The sequence below is a fragment of the Oncorhynchus keta genome, chromosome 2, assembly GCF_023373465.1.
Source record: "Oncorhynchus keta strain PuntledgeMale-10-30-2019 chromosome 2, Oket_V2, whole genome shotgun sequence".
Taxonomy (NCBI): domain Eukaryota; kingdom Metazoa; phylum Chordata; class Actinopteri; order Salmoniformes; family Salmonidae; genus Oncorhynchus; species Oncorhynchus keta.
In genome coordinates, this window is record NC_068422.1 from 69,776,191 (window position 1) to 69,788,845 (window position 12,655).

General features: G+C 43.6%; 1 long non-coding RNA gene across 1 annotated transcript in view; it reads right to left on the reverse strand.

Annotated features, from left to right (window-relative positions):
• Positions 1-576: 576 nt before the first annotated feature.
• LOC118362862 (uncharacterized) overlaps positions 577-12,655 on the reverse strand; it is a 55,482-nt gene continuing 43,403 nt past the window's right edge. The window contains exons 2-3 of the long non-coding RNA XR_004821272.2: positions 2,978-3,097; positions 577-1,070 (exon numbers count right to left, since the gene is read on the reverse strand). This is a non-coding gene — a long non-coding RNA (uncharacterized LOC118362862). The remainder of the gene's footprint in view (positions 1,071-2,977; positions 3,098-12,655) is intronic.

Sequence of the window (12,655 nt, forward strand, 5' to 3'; positions counted from 1 at the left end):
AGGATGATGAAATGGTAGGGTGAGAGGATGATGAAATGGTAGGGTGAGAGGATGATGAAATGGTAGGGTGAGAGGATGATGAAATGGTAGGGTGAGAGGATGATGAAATGGTAGGGTGAGAGGATGATGAAATGGTAGGGTGAGAGAATGATGAAATGGTAGGGTGAGAGGATGATGGAATGGTAGGGTGAGAGGATGATGGAATGGTAGGGTGAGAGGATGATGAAATGGTAGGGTGAGAGGATGATGAAATGGTAGGGTGAGAGGATGATGGAATGGTAGGGTGAGAGGATGACAACAATGGGCCCTCCTCTCTTTGTTATTATTATTCAAAGACGAGGCAGAAGAGGAAGAATACAGAAATGTCACAAGATGGAGAGAGAGAGAATAAAAACTGTATAATCACAACTGTCACCCCCTCCCAATGTCCTCTAACCCTCAACCCCCCCTGCAAGACCGAGGAGTACAATAACAACCAGGCTAAGCCTTGCCCTCGGCCACCAAAACCACCATTAACACTGTATACCGGCAATCCAAATAAAATTCAACCTCAAATACAAATGATATGGTGGAAAATATCAATATCACAAATGTATATTTAGTAAAATGCATATTCATTACATGACTAAAATAAAGATGTTTAAATAATAAAGATGGTAGAGTGATTTCAGAAATGTACTTCTGTCAAACAATTAAATAACAAATAAATAATACATGACTAATTTCAGCATGTGAAAACATAGATGTATATTATATTTTGTTTAAATCTAGGTTAAAATAAGTGTACTATTTACAGGGAGACTGAATAACATGTAGCGCTTCTCTCCAGAGTCCGACAGATTCTTGTGGGGATTCTTTGCACCGGCTGGTGTAGCAGAGCAATGATTCCATCACGGTTGGTTGTGGTTTGGGGACACAAGAGATTTAGTCCGATCGGGCTCAGACTTTGGCACTATGGGCAACGCCTAACCGTAACAGCCTTTTCCACTTTCAGCTCCCTCAGTGGGCTCAACTGATTCATACCAGACACAGCCGTACATGAGTACAGAATCAGCAAGCCATCCGTATTTCTATAGAAACATAAAACAGATCATCCAAATAGAATGTATTAATTTATTCAATAATTAACTTTGAATACAAAATACCATGTTAATATATTTACTTGTTTATTTGAATAGCAAGTTCAAGCAGAAACACTTGCACATATCTAAACAACTATTAATTTAAGTAGTACTATTAAATTTGACCATTTCAGTGTTATGTTTAATTTACTAAACTATTTTAGAACAATTAGATAATGAACAATACTAATATAAACATTTTTAAATAAATGTTTGAATTTGGGATATTATGACTGATAATTTTCATATAGCAAATGTCAATATTGTATTTTATATTCATGTCAATACGATTCATGTGAATAATTTTTCAATTTAATTATTCAGAACAAAACTTTTAATTGAAACAATAATTTCAGCACCTGTGCTCCGATGACAATTGTTTTATATAGATCTCGGGGATAAAATGTAAGTTGAGATGTTTAAATAAAATACTTTACCCTATGATGTAAGTAACATGTTTAAATAAAATACTTTGTGGTAAATGCTGGGCTGGTTTACTGCTATGTGAAATGGAATAAAACTGCCACACGTCACATCACCTGTGCTGTGGCCGGCTGAGGTGGGGATTTGGAGAGGAAAGGGGCTCCTCTGGCACCAGGGGAGAGAGGAGATAGAAGGGGGAGGAGATGGCTGGACTGTTTGTTTGGAAGAGGGTGAGCGAAGGGGCAGGTTAGATTCTGCTGCGCCACAGATTCCCCCAAAACCCTTTTGTCCATTTACTCCGTTTTAGAGTGGCTTTATGGAGAGATTGCTTTCTTTGTGCTTTCCCAGAAAAAAAACATAGCAAAAACACCTCCGGCACTCCGCTAGAAAAAGACGCTCACAAAAGCATTTATAAATGCCTTACCGTCCGAGATCAACACGCAGGACAATGTCCCCTTTTCTCAGCTATTCTAAATGGAACCTTGCTGATAATGAGCACCTGAGCACACACTGCTCCATAAAATAACAACGTCCCAAAGCCTGCTGTGTGTTGGCCACAACTTTCCTGATAGGAATGTCTTTACAAAAGGATGCTACTGAATTAGACACCTCAGTCCAGAGGCACAGAGACATAACCAACATGTTTCCACCTAGGTCAGGACAACCACAGCTATTCAAACAGCACAAAGAGCATACGTTAAAACCCAGGACACTGACAACCCAGACGCAGAGAGCTGGGAGAGAGGAAGAGCCAAGGCCAGATGGATGATGACAGTGACAGAGGTACACAGCAGTAGGAGTAGAGCCCCCCTGCCTGTCCCACGGCTCACAGAGAGGTCACAGGCACCTTGTTAGAATACACCCGTCTAGCACTACCTTCCCCAGGTCAAGTCACTGTGGTGCAAGACAGAGTACAGGTAAACATACTGAACCACACAGGTTACCAGGAGAGAGAAAGCAAGGACATGTCTATTGTATTTCGCTCTATTTATCTGGAGTGAAAAATATATATATTTTTCATTGAGAAGCTTTACTGGAGTGGAGAGGTTTCAACTATTCAAATCAATACAACACATTCCTCAACTAATACAACATACTGCACATTCATTTCTTCAGAGTACTTGTAAAGAACTAAAATAATTTGGAATCAACAAACCAAAACACTATTATTATTGGGGTCTGAGAAAATATTAACCTAAACCCAGTTTAAATTCTAAATCATTGAAAAAAAAACAGTAATTATCACCAAAGTTTTAATAAATTAGATGGTCTTACAGCTGAACATCCTTTGTTTTTCATACAAACTACATCACTCTAAAATGTACATGTGTGGTACAGCAGTTGAAGCTAAAGGCAGAGACGATCATGTTGGAGTATCAGAGGTGATTCTGCCTTCCTAAGCCAGTGTGAGGTGTGGAAGAAGGTGCCATTACCTTAAGATAAGCATGTGACGTCTTCTCAGGTGGGCATCTAGCAAAAGAGCATCTGGCAAGAAAGGTTGAGGGCCTGGGGTGAAGCCATGTTCACTCTGCAATTCTTTAAGCTCACTGAAGCTGAACAACACAAAATGCACAAGAGAGAGAGGGAGAGAGAAAAGATTTCAGATTTCAGAGACTTTTTACCCCCGTGTTCTATTCCGTGAATTGTGGAATCATTGTAAATCTTGAGTTGGGGCACAGAGATGGTGCAGATGGGGACAACATGGGGACATAAAACTGAAGCATTACTATACACATTATTATAAACAATGTTTCCCATTCCCTCCCTTGGATGAGCTATTTCAATGGCTCTCTTTCCATGCCAGGAGCATTTACGACTGTAAATGATACCCCCGGCTTTTAACATGTTCTATGCACTTCCTTGTTTTCTGGCTTTAATAAAAGGACGAAACCTTGCTTCTATGTGCATGAAATGGACTGTATGCCCAGTACGTGTATATGTGTGTGTGTGTATATGTGTGGAGCATATGTGTGTGTGTTTGCACTGACTGAGTGACAGACTAAAGCAGCCAGATATGGGGGGACAGAAAATCTTTTTTTTTATGATTATATTTTTTTAGGGTGGAATGACCTGACACCAGCTCGGCAGGGGCCCCAAGGGGACAGCCTAAGAAAGATGAGAGATGCACAAGGATAGCGACTGCAACAGTGAAAGGAGATGAGGAATCAGAAAGAGATGGAGGAAGAATGAGGAATGAAGACGGGAGGGAAAGAAGAGGCCGGGAACCTCAGAGCGAGAGAAAATGAGACAGGAGGACTCTTATTTATGCCAAATACACCAGACACTGAATCCAAAATATCTCAGCGGTGCTACCCAGCCTAAATCACCCGCCTGCCCCTCATCACAAATGGGGCTGTGGCCAGACACAGAAGCAGTGGGAGAGAACGGGAGGATCAACACGGCACCGCACGAGCTCACACACACAACAAAACAAACGTTGTCATCGTGCCAATGCACGACTCACACACACACACGCCACATTAAGTGTTCTTGGGGGCTATACAAAATCAATGCCTTCATAATCATGTCCCCCTTTTTCAAAATCAACCCAATCACACATCAAGGGCAGTTGGGCAGTGACTGGGTGCTGTTGTGTTTTCTTGTTGTTTTGTTGGGTTGCTTTTTCATGTCTGAAATGAGGCGTCTGAATGGCATCGGGGTAAATGTGCCGACTGAGCAGTGGGTTATCCTTGGGCTTATCATGTCAGGCCATACCAATTCATTTCATATTCAGCAGAATGGCTGTTCACTGCAGGGGGTTCATGGCACTACCTATCCCACTCCCCCTTTTCTCTTTGATTTGGCTCATTTGAGCGGCGCAGTCCCCGGCAGCTTGATAGAACTGCCACCTCTGTGACTCTGCCCCCTGGAAGGGGATAGGAGGGGAGGGAGGGAGGGTGTTGGAGAGGATGGGGAAGGCAGGTTGGGGAGGCCTCCCCGAGAGCGCTGCCGTAAGTGACGGGTGAGCAAGAAAGGCTCAGTGTGCCACGCCGGGGAAACCTGAACAGGGCCCACCATCTACTGGCCGAGACGGGGTACTGCCAGGTGGCATCAATAGGGGACCAGGGAGGGGACAGGAGGGGGGTCAGCGACATGGTCTCTCTCTCATCTCAAGAGATATCTACATATGTATCCATACTTTTTGTGTTACACACAACCATATTTTGATTTTATTTATTCAAAATCCTTGTCTTACAAGTAATCAGAAGCAATCAAATACTTTCAGACTCAGGCTACTGCAGTCAAAATCAATTAAATGATTGAAATCTAATTTCACTCATTTCCAGGTATGCATATAATCATTTTATCATACTCATTCATGAATTACACAAAATACTGAAATAAAATGAAATATTTAACTACATGCTTTTGTTGATATGGTGCGCTTGGTCTCCAGCATGGTAGAACAGGAATGGCTGTTTGCATTGATTTCCCCCAACATGCACCACTCCCTGCTCACTGTGAATTCTGGTAGCTGAGAGGAGCTGAGAAAAGACAGACTGTGAGCAGAGCGACCAGCGTTTCCTCTCAAACGTTTATGAAGCCTAATTGCAAAGCAAATTATTTAAAAAATACAATCTTAAAAGAGGAAACACAGAGACGGAATTCAAAAAGAACCTGCTCCTTTTTTATTACATCTGACAAGGTGCAGAAAATGATCCCTTTAGGTCAAACGTACAAGAGACATAACTGCCTCAATTGCCCATAATGGCTCACATATGTAGCCATGGCCTCCATTTTGCCTCAATCAATTTCAAACACTCAAATTCATACTTATATTAGACATGGAGAGAGTGGGCGTTCCCGGCTCCGTGTGCCCGGTCAAAGACGGGAGAGAAAGAATTCATTAAAAAAATAAAATCATAGTATTTCAACCTTTCTATTTCCGAAGGTCATGTTAATTTATCACAACGGGGTGTGAGACGGAGACTGGACCAAGTCTTGAGTGTATAATGGCATCGGGACCAACGGCTTTCGATGTGGGGATGAGGGGAACTTCAGCGCTCGCTCTTTACCTTAACTTAGGCTTTTTGATTAGATGTCCAGGTGCACCATAACCTTGGGGTTCCACAGATGAAAAGGGGAGCAAGAGGCGTGGAGAAAGAGGGAGGGTTAAAACGCAGACAGACTGACAGACAGACACGGGCAGGATAGAATGGAACTGCATGGGGCAAACCTATTCATAAGGAATTTCCATCTCCCTCCTTCCGTACATAAAAATAAAATACAGCGAGGCACCATTTACCCCCCTCCACGCACCCCATGAAAAAATAAATTTCATTTTCCCATCCCCGCCACAGAGCGACATTCCCCTCCTGCAGGCTCCCCCCAGTTCACCCAGTCTCTCTCATACTTACGCACTCGTTCTTTCTCCAAGCAAGGCTCCATTTTGTAATAAGTTCTGATCAGTGTTTCTACCAATTTGCATTCTATTCTGAGAAAATGGAGGAACAGCCTCGATGGGGGAGTAAATGGAGGAACAGCCTCGATGGGGGAGAAAATGGAGGAACAGCCTCGATGGGGGAGAAAATGGAGGAACAGCCTCGATGGGGGAGAAAATGGAGGAACAGCCTCGATGGGGGAGAAAATGGAGGAACAGCCTCGATGGGGGAGAAAATGGAGGAACAGCCTCGATGGGGGAGAAAATGGAGGAACAGCCTCGATGGGGGAGAAAATGGAGGAACAGACTCGATGGGGGAGAAAATGGAGGAACAGACTTGATGGGGGAGAAAATGGAGGAACAGCCTCGATGGGGGAGAAAATGGAGGAACAGACTTGATGGGGGAGAAAATGGAGGAACAGACTTGATGGGGGAGAAAATGGAGGAACAGCCTTGATGGGGGAGAAAATGGAGGAACAGCCTTGATGGGGGAGAAAATGGAGGAACAGCCTTGATGGGGGAGAAAATGGAGGAACAGCCTTGATGGGGGAGAAAATGGAGGAACAGCCTTGATGGGGGAGAAAATGGAGGAACAGCCTTGATGGGGGAGAAAATGGAGGAACAGACTTGATGGGGAGAAAATGGAGGAACAGCCTTGATGGGGAGAAAATGGAGGAACAGCCTCGATGGGGGAGAAAATGGAGGAACAGCCTTGATGGGGAGAAAATGGAGGAACAGCCTTGATGGGGGAGAAAATGGAGGAACAGCCTTGATGGGGAGAAAATAGAGGAACAGACTTGATGGGGAGAAAATGGAGGAACAGCCTTGATGGGGGAGAAAATGGAGGAACAGCCTTGATGGGGGAGAAAATGGAGGAACAGCCTTGATGGGGGAGAAAATGGAGGAACAGCCTTGATGGGGGATAAAATAGAGCAACAGCCTTGATGGGGGATAAAATAGAGGAACAGCCTTGATGGGGGAGAAAATGGAGGAACAGCCTTGATGGGGGAGAAAATGGAGGAACAGACTTGATGGGGAGAAAATGGAGGAACAGACTTGATGGGGGAGAAAATGGAGGAACAGACTTGATGGGGGAGAAAATGGAGGAACAGCCTTGATGGGGGAGAAAATAGAGGAACAGACTTGATGGGGGAGAAAATGGAGGAACAGACTTGATGGGGGAGAAAATGGAGGAACAGCCTTGATGGGGGAGAAAATGGAGGAACAGACTTGATGGGGGAGAAAATGGAGGAACAGACTTGATGGGGGAGAAAATGGAGGAACAGACTTGATGGGGAGAAAATGGAGGAACAGACTTGATGGGGGAGAAAATGGAGGAACAGACTTGATGGGGGAGAAAATGGAGGAACAGCCTTGATGGGGGAGAAAATGGAGAGAAGGTGAAAAAAGAAGAGACTAAAACAAAACAATAAAATAATGGATAGGAGCTGGATGAGGGTGTTTGTGTGTGAATTGTTAGTAGTGTGGGGTTGCATGTGTGGGTGTCAGAGCATGCAGAGTAAAAACACACATATGTTGTGTGTTAATATGTGTGTGTGTGTGTGTTCTTGTATGCGTGCGCGTGTGTTTGTGTGTATGAATGGGTTAACAGAGCCGTGGAATCCCGAAAAACCCTCATTGTACCATTTGCTTATTTAAATTCAATCACACAACCTTGCTGAGCACTGAAGTAGACGGGCGGCAATATGAAGGTGATCAGCTGACCAATGAGGTAAGACTGCAATTCTATTCCAGCGGCTGCCTCCCTGCCTATGAGAAACTGAGCAAAGAAATACAGCACTGTCGTCCCTTCATACTTTTCACCCTCTGGCTAAGGCAACAAAACACACAGGGGTGTCATCAAGGTTGTACTACAGCACATAACCTACACACTAACCGATATAAACACTTGAACACAAACAACCCCATTCAAACCTCTCTCTACATAATGGAATAATTTAATTGCACATGTGCTCAATTGGCTTCAGCCAAGTTGCGCCCCAAGTTCAAGATTAATAAACCTCAGCAACTGATGCAGTCTCATATAAAAAGAGCTCTACACAGAAGGAGAACTTAGACTGCAGAAACTCACAATGTGGGAGAGGAATTAGGACCATAAATTACACCCCAAAAACGAAATAAAACAATGTGTCAAGTGAGACGTGTTTAGATTTCCAAGTCATTCATGCATACCTTATATGGAGGGAAAAGAGTATATGGTTTGAAACAGATAATGAACTATTACTATTGCAGGCCCACAAGTAGAGACCGTGTGGTGGGGTGAGCAATCATTTTCACTTCACAAGAATTCATTGCTCCCTGAGACACAGTAGCACCTGTTAGCTACTGACACCTAGCATTGTTGCTAACTGTGGTATCAACTATGGACTCGGTGACGAGCTGGTTCAGCCAGGTAGTTAAAGGCAATCTATGCCCATTGGGACAAACTAGTGATGGTTCAGACAGGAAACGCCACATATTAATTTAACCATTTATTAGAAGTTGACAATACATGCAGTGCATTAGTTTTAGTGTTAGGCTCCGCTCATGTGAGCTATAACAACAGAGATGGTATGCTATACCAATCCCCCTGACTGAATGAAAGCAGAGTCGAAACAGGTGGAGGCTGGGTTGGGTGGTAGGAAAGAGGAAATCAGACACGCATGGTGAGTAACACGTTACAGCATTAGCATGTCTCCAAGAAGACCGGTGCAAAGCTTGAGCACGGCAGCCATCAGAGAATGTGTGTGCAAACCTGGTCGACTAAATAATAAGTCTGATGAATCTCTGTGGTGCAATATCAGATGATGCAACACTCAGGTTTCCTGCGCTTGATGTGTTGTCCAAAACAAAAAATGAAGATATAATCATATTTACCACGATAACAGTATTACATATGATAATGTACCTCAACATCTACCCAACATTGCAATGAGTTAAGGATTAGCAGTTAGCTGTGATAAGCACAGAGTGTGGCTGAGTGTGGTGGGTTCCCATGTTGATTGGGCAAGTGACAGAGCTAAGTGGACAGCCAGGTCTGGCTATCTGTGCTAACCACTCTGGGATCTGGACTTGGGGACCGGAAGCAGAGAGCAGGACAGCCACTTCCTGAGGTCCCAGGGCTGAGGGCCAAGGTCTTGGGGGAATGTTAATAGGTGGTTAAGACTGCATCGAGGATTGGGGAGATAGTAACGTTAATTACAGCTTTGCTGGAGCTCCCAGCTTTTTTCTGTCTCTGAATAAAAATACGTTTTTCATTTATGGTGTCGACGAGATCAACGGTTATCAGCACCTCCGGAGGGACGGTGGGGGGAAAACAATCACAGATTCTTTCACACAATTTCTCCATCTAATTTCCGACCGCGCATTTTGGGAACAAAATTAATTTCCTCGGCTATCTAATAAATCAGAAACAAGTGATTGCTGTTGGTGCCAATCCAGGCAGGCACAATGAGATCTCCCACTGTTCCTGTTCTCACAGAATGAATTGCGTTGTCTTCGTCTCCCTGCTGAAAGCTGAGAAACGTCTCCCAGATTGTGCTGTAAGCCCTGCCAGGGATCCCCTCCAGCACTGCACGACCAGTCTGCTTCTCCCTCCCTCCCTCCCTCCCTCCCTTCTCATGCTGAGGAATGCTTTATTGGTCAAATCATTAGCAGCAGGGTAAAAGCAATGGCACCGCATTCTGACACATTCAAATTTCTCACAGCACCAAATGTATAGTTATCTTCTTTCATCCCTTTACTTCCTTGTTAGTTCCTACTTGTTCTTGGTAATCCACTCCATTGGTTTATCATAGCATTATCTACTCTGCACACTTATAGGAGCTCTGCATTACGGCTTTATTATTTATGGACCTATATTGTGCTTCATATACTACATTATACATGCAGTGTCTTGTTAGATTCTATGCATGTTTTCTGCATGACTTCCCTTTGAAACAACTGGGGGTTTTGAACATTAGCTATACGCTAAGATGCCCCAGGCTACTTCAGCAAGGTTATTGAGCATTAAGAGTCTGAATGCACATCCATGGAGGTGAGGGGAGTATCTGGGAGGGTGAACCCAGTCCCCCCCCTCCTCCAGTCTGGGCCGCACTCCGGGGGAGGTTTCTGGAAAGATCCTTTTCGAGAGGGTGGGGGGTGGGGACAGAGTGGAGTGGGAAGGAAGGGTTAAACGATGGTGTTGTAAAACATTTATATGCTTCAGACAGAGCGTTAGATATCCCAGACCGCATCCCCTGCCATTACAGAATTACCCTAACTGCTGCATTACTGTGGCTGAGCTGAGAGGCCGTGCCGAATCCCTCTCCACCGGCCTATTGATTTTCACGCCCAGAGACAGTGTGCTCCCAAAGGGCAGTAAATTATAGGGCATTTTACAGGGAATTACACCTGCACTGGAAACTTTACAGGGACACGGGTGTCACGGATCCTCCGTCGGCCGAGAAACTGGAGCTAATGTGGAGCTCAATCTAGTCCGGCCACGCACTTACACACACCCCGTTACAGTACACATACACAGAGTGCATGCACACACTTGTAGTATAGAGTACAGACACACACACACATAGCAGCAGACAAACACAGTATATCAAGGTTTCCCAGGAACAAAAAGTGACTCCCCCATCAATGTGGAATTACAGTCAAATAACAGATCCATTGAGACCATTTCATGATGCAACTAAATGCCTCACTGTATCTGACCCACAGCTTGGCAACAGATCTCACCTGGAAGAGAACGTACACAGCATGGGCCAAGGATGCAGGTGTCATAAAGTGTGTGAGGGCTTTATAGGGAAAAGTGAATATCATAAGGACAGGATTAAGTTATATAGTCATACAGGAATCAGCTCTTTGGATTCTCTTCATCATTGAGTATTCCAGCATTTTTATAAGCTTATCTCTCACGCAGGAGCATATATCAGAATAAATCAGAATGTCCAACTGTGTGCAGACTAGAACCTGCTGGGGTCTGATCCATTGACATCAATCCTCACAACATCCATATCCATGTGTTTGTTTGGGAGTGATCATATCCGTGTGTTTGTTTGGGAGTGACCATATTCATGTGTTTGTTTGGGAGTGACCATATTCATGTGTTTATTTGGGAGTGACCATATCCATGTGTTTGTTTGGGAGTGACCATATCCATGTGTTTGTATGGGAGTGACCATATCCATGTGTTTGTTTGGGAGTGACCATATTCATGTGTTTGTTTGGGAGTGACCATATTCATGTGTTTGTTTGGGAGTGACCATATTCATGTGTTTGTTTGGGAGTGACCATATTCATGTGTTTGTTTGGGAGTGACCATATCCATGTGTTTGTTTGGGAGTGACCATATTCATGTGTTTGTTTGGGAGTGACCATATTCATGTGTTTGTTTGGGAGTGACCATATTCATGTGTTTGTTTGGGAGTGACCATATTCATGTGTTTGTTTGGGAGTGACCATATTCATGTGTTTGTTTGGGAGTGACCATATCCATGTGTTTGTTTGGGAGTGACCATATCCATGTGTTTGTTTGGGAGTGACCATATCCATGTGTTTCTATACAGCACTAAGAGTAATGGTGATAATTTACCGTTAACGTGTGTGTGTGTGTGTGTGTGTGTGTGTGTGTGTGTGTGTGTGTGTGTGTGTGTGTGTGTGTGTGTGTGTGTGTGTGTGTGTGTGTGTGTGTGTGTGTGTGTGTGTGTGTGTGTGTGTGTGTGTGTGTGTGTGTGTTTGTTAGGTTTAGAGGTTTAGGGTTAGAGTTAGAATGAGTGTCAAGGGTTAGGTTTAGGGTTAAGGTTAGAATTAGTGTCAGGGGTTAGGTTTACAGTTAGGTTTAGGGTTAGAATTAGTGTCAAGGGTTAGGTTTAGGGTTACAGTTAGGGTTAGGATGAGTGTCAGGGGTTAGTTTTACAGTTAGGTTTAGGGTTAGAATGAGTGTCAAGGGTTAGGTTTAGGGTTACAGTTACAGTTAGGTTTAGGGTTAGAATTAGAGTCAAGGTTTAGGTTTACAGTTAGGGTTAGAATTAGTGTCAAGGGTTAGGTTTACAGTTAGGGTTAGAATTAGTGTCACGGGTTAGGTTTACAGTTAGGGTTAAGCTTAGTGTCAAGGGTTGGGTTTACAGTTAGGGTTAGAATTAGTGTCAAGGGTTAGGTTTACAGTTAGGGTTAGAATTAGTGTCAAGGGTTAGGTTTACAGTTAGGGTTAGAATTAGTGTCAAGGGTTAGGTTTACAGTTAGGGTTAGAATTAGTGTCAAGGGTTAGGTTTACAGTTAGGGTTAGAATTAGTGTCAAGGGTTAGGTTTACAGTTAGGGTTAGAATTAGTGTCAGGGGTTAGGTTTAGGATTACAGTTAGGGTTAGGGTTAGAATTAGTGACAGTGGTTAGGTTTACAGTTAGGGTTAGAATTAGTGTCAGGGGTTAGGTTTAGGATTACAGTTAGGGTTTGAATTAGTGTCAGGGATTAGGTTTACAGTTAGGGTTAGGGTTAGAATTAGTGTCAGGGGTTAGGTTTAGGATTACAGTTAGGGTTAGAATTAGTGTCAGGGGTTAGGTTTAGGATTACAGTTAGGGTTAAGGTTACAATTGGTGTCAGGGGTTAGGTTTAGAAATTCATTTTAGGGGTTTGGGATTAAGTTTAGGATTAGGGTTAGGTTAAGGTTTAGGTTATAGGTTTAGGAAAAATAGGATTTTTAATGGGAATCAATTGTTTGGTCCCCACAAGGATAGTAAAAT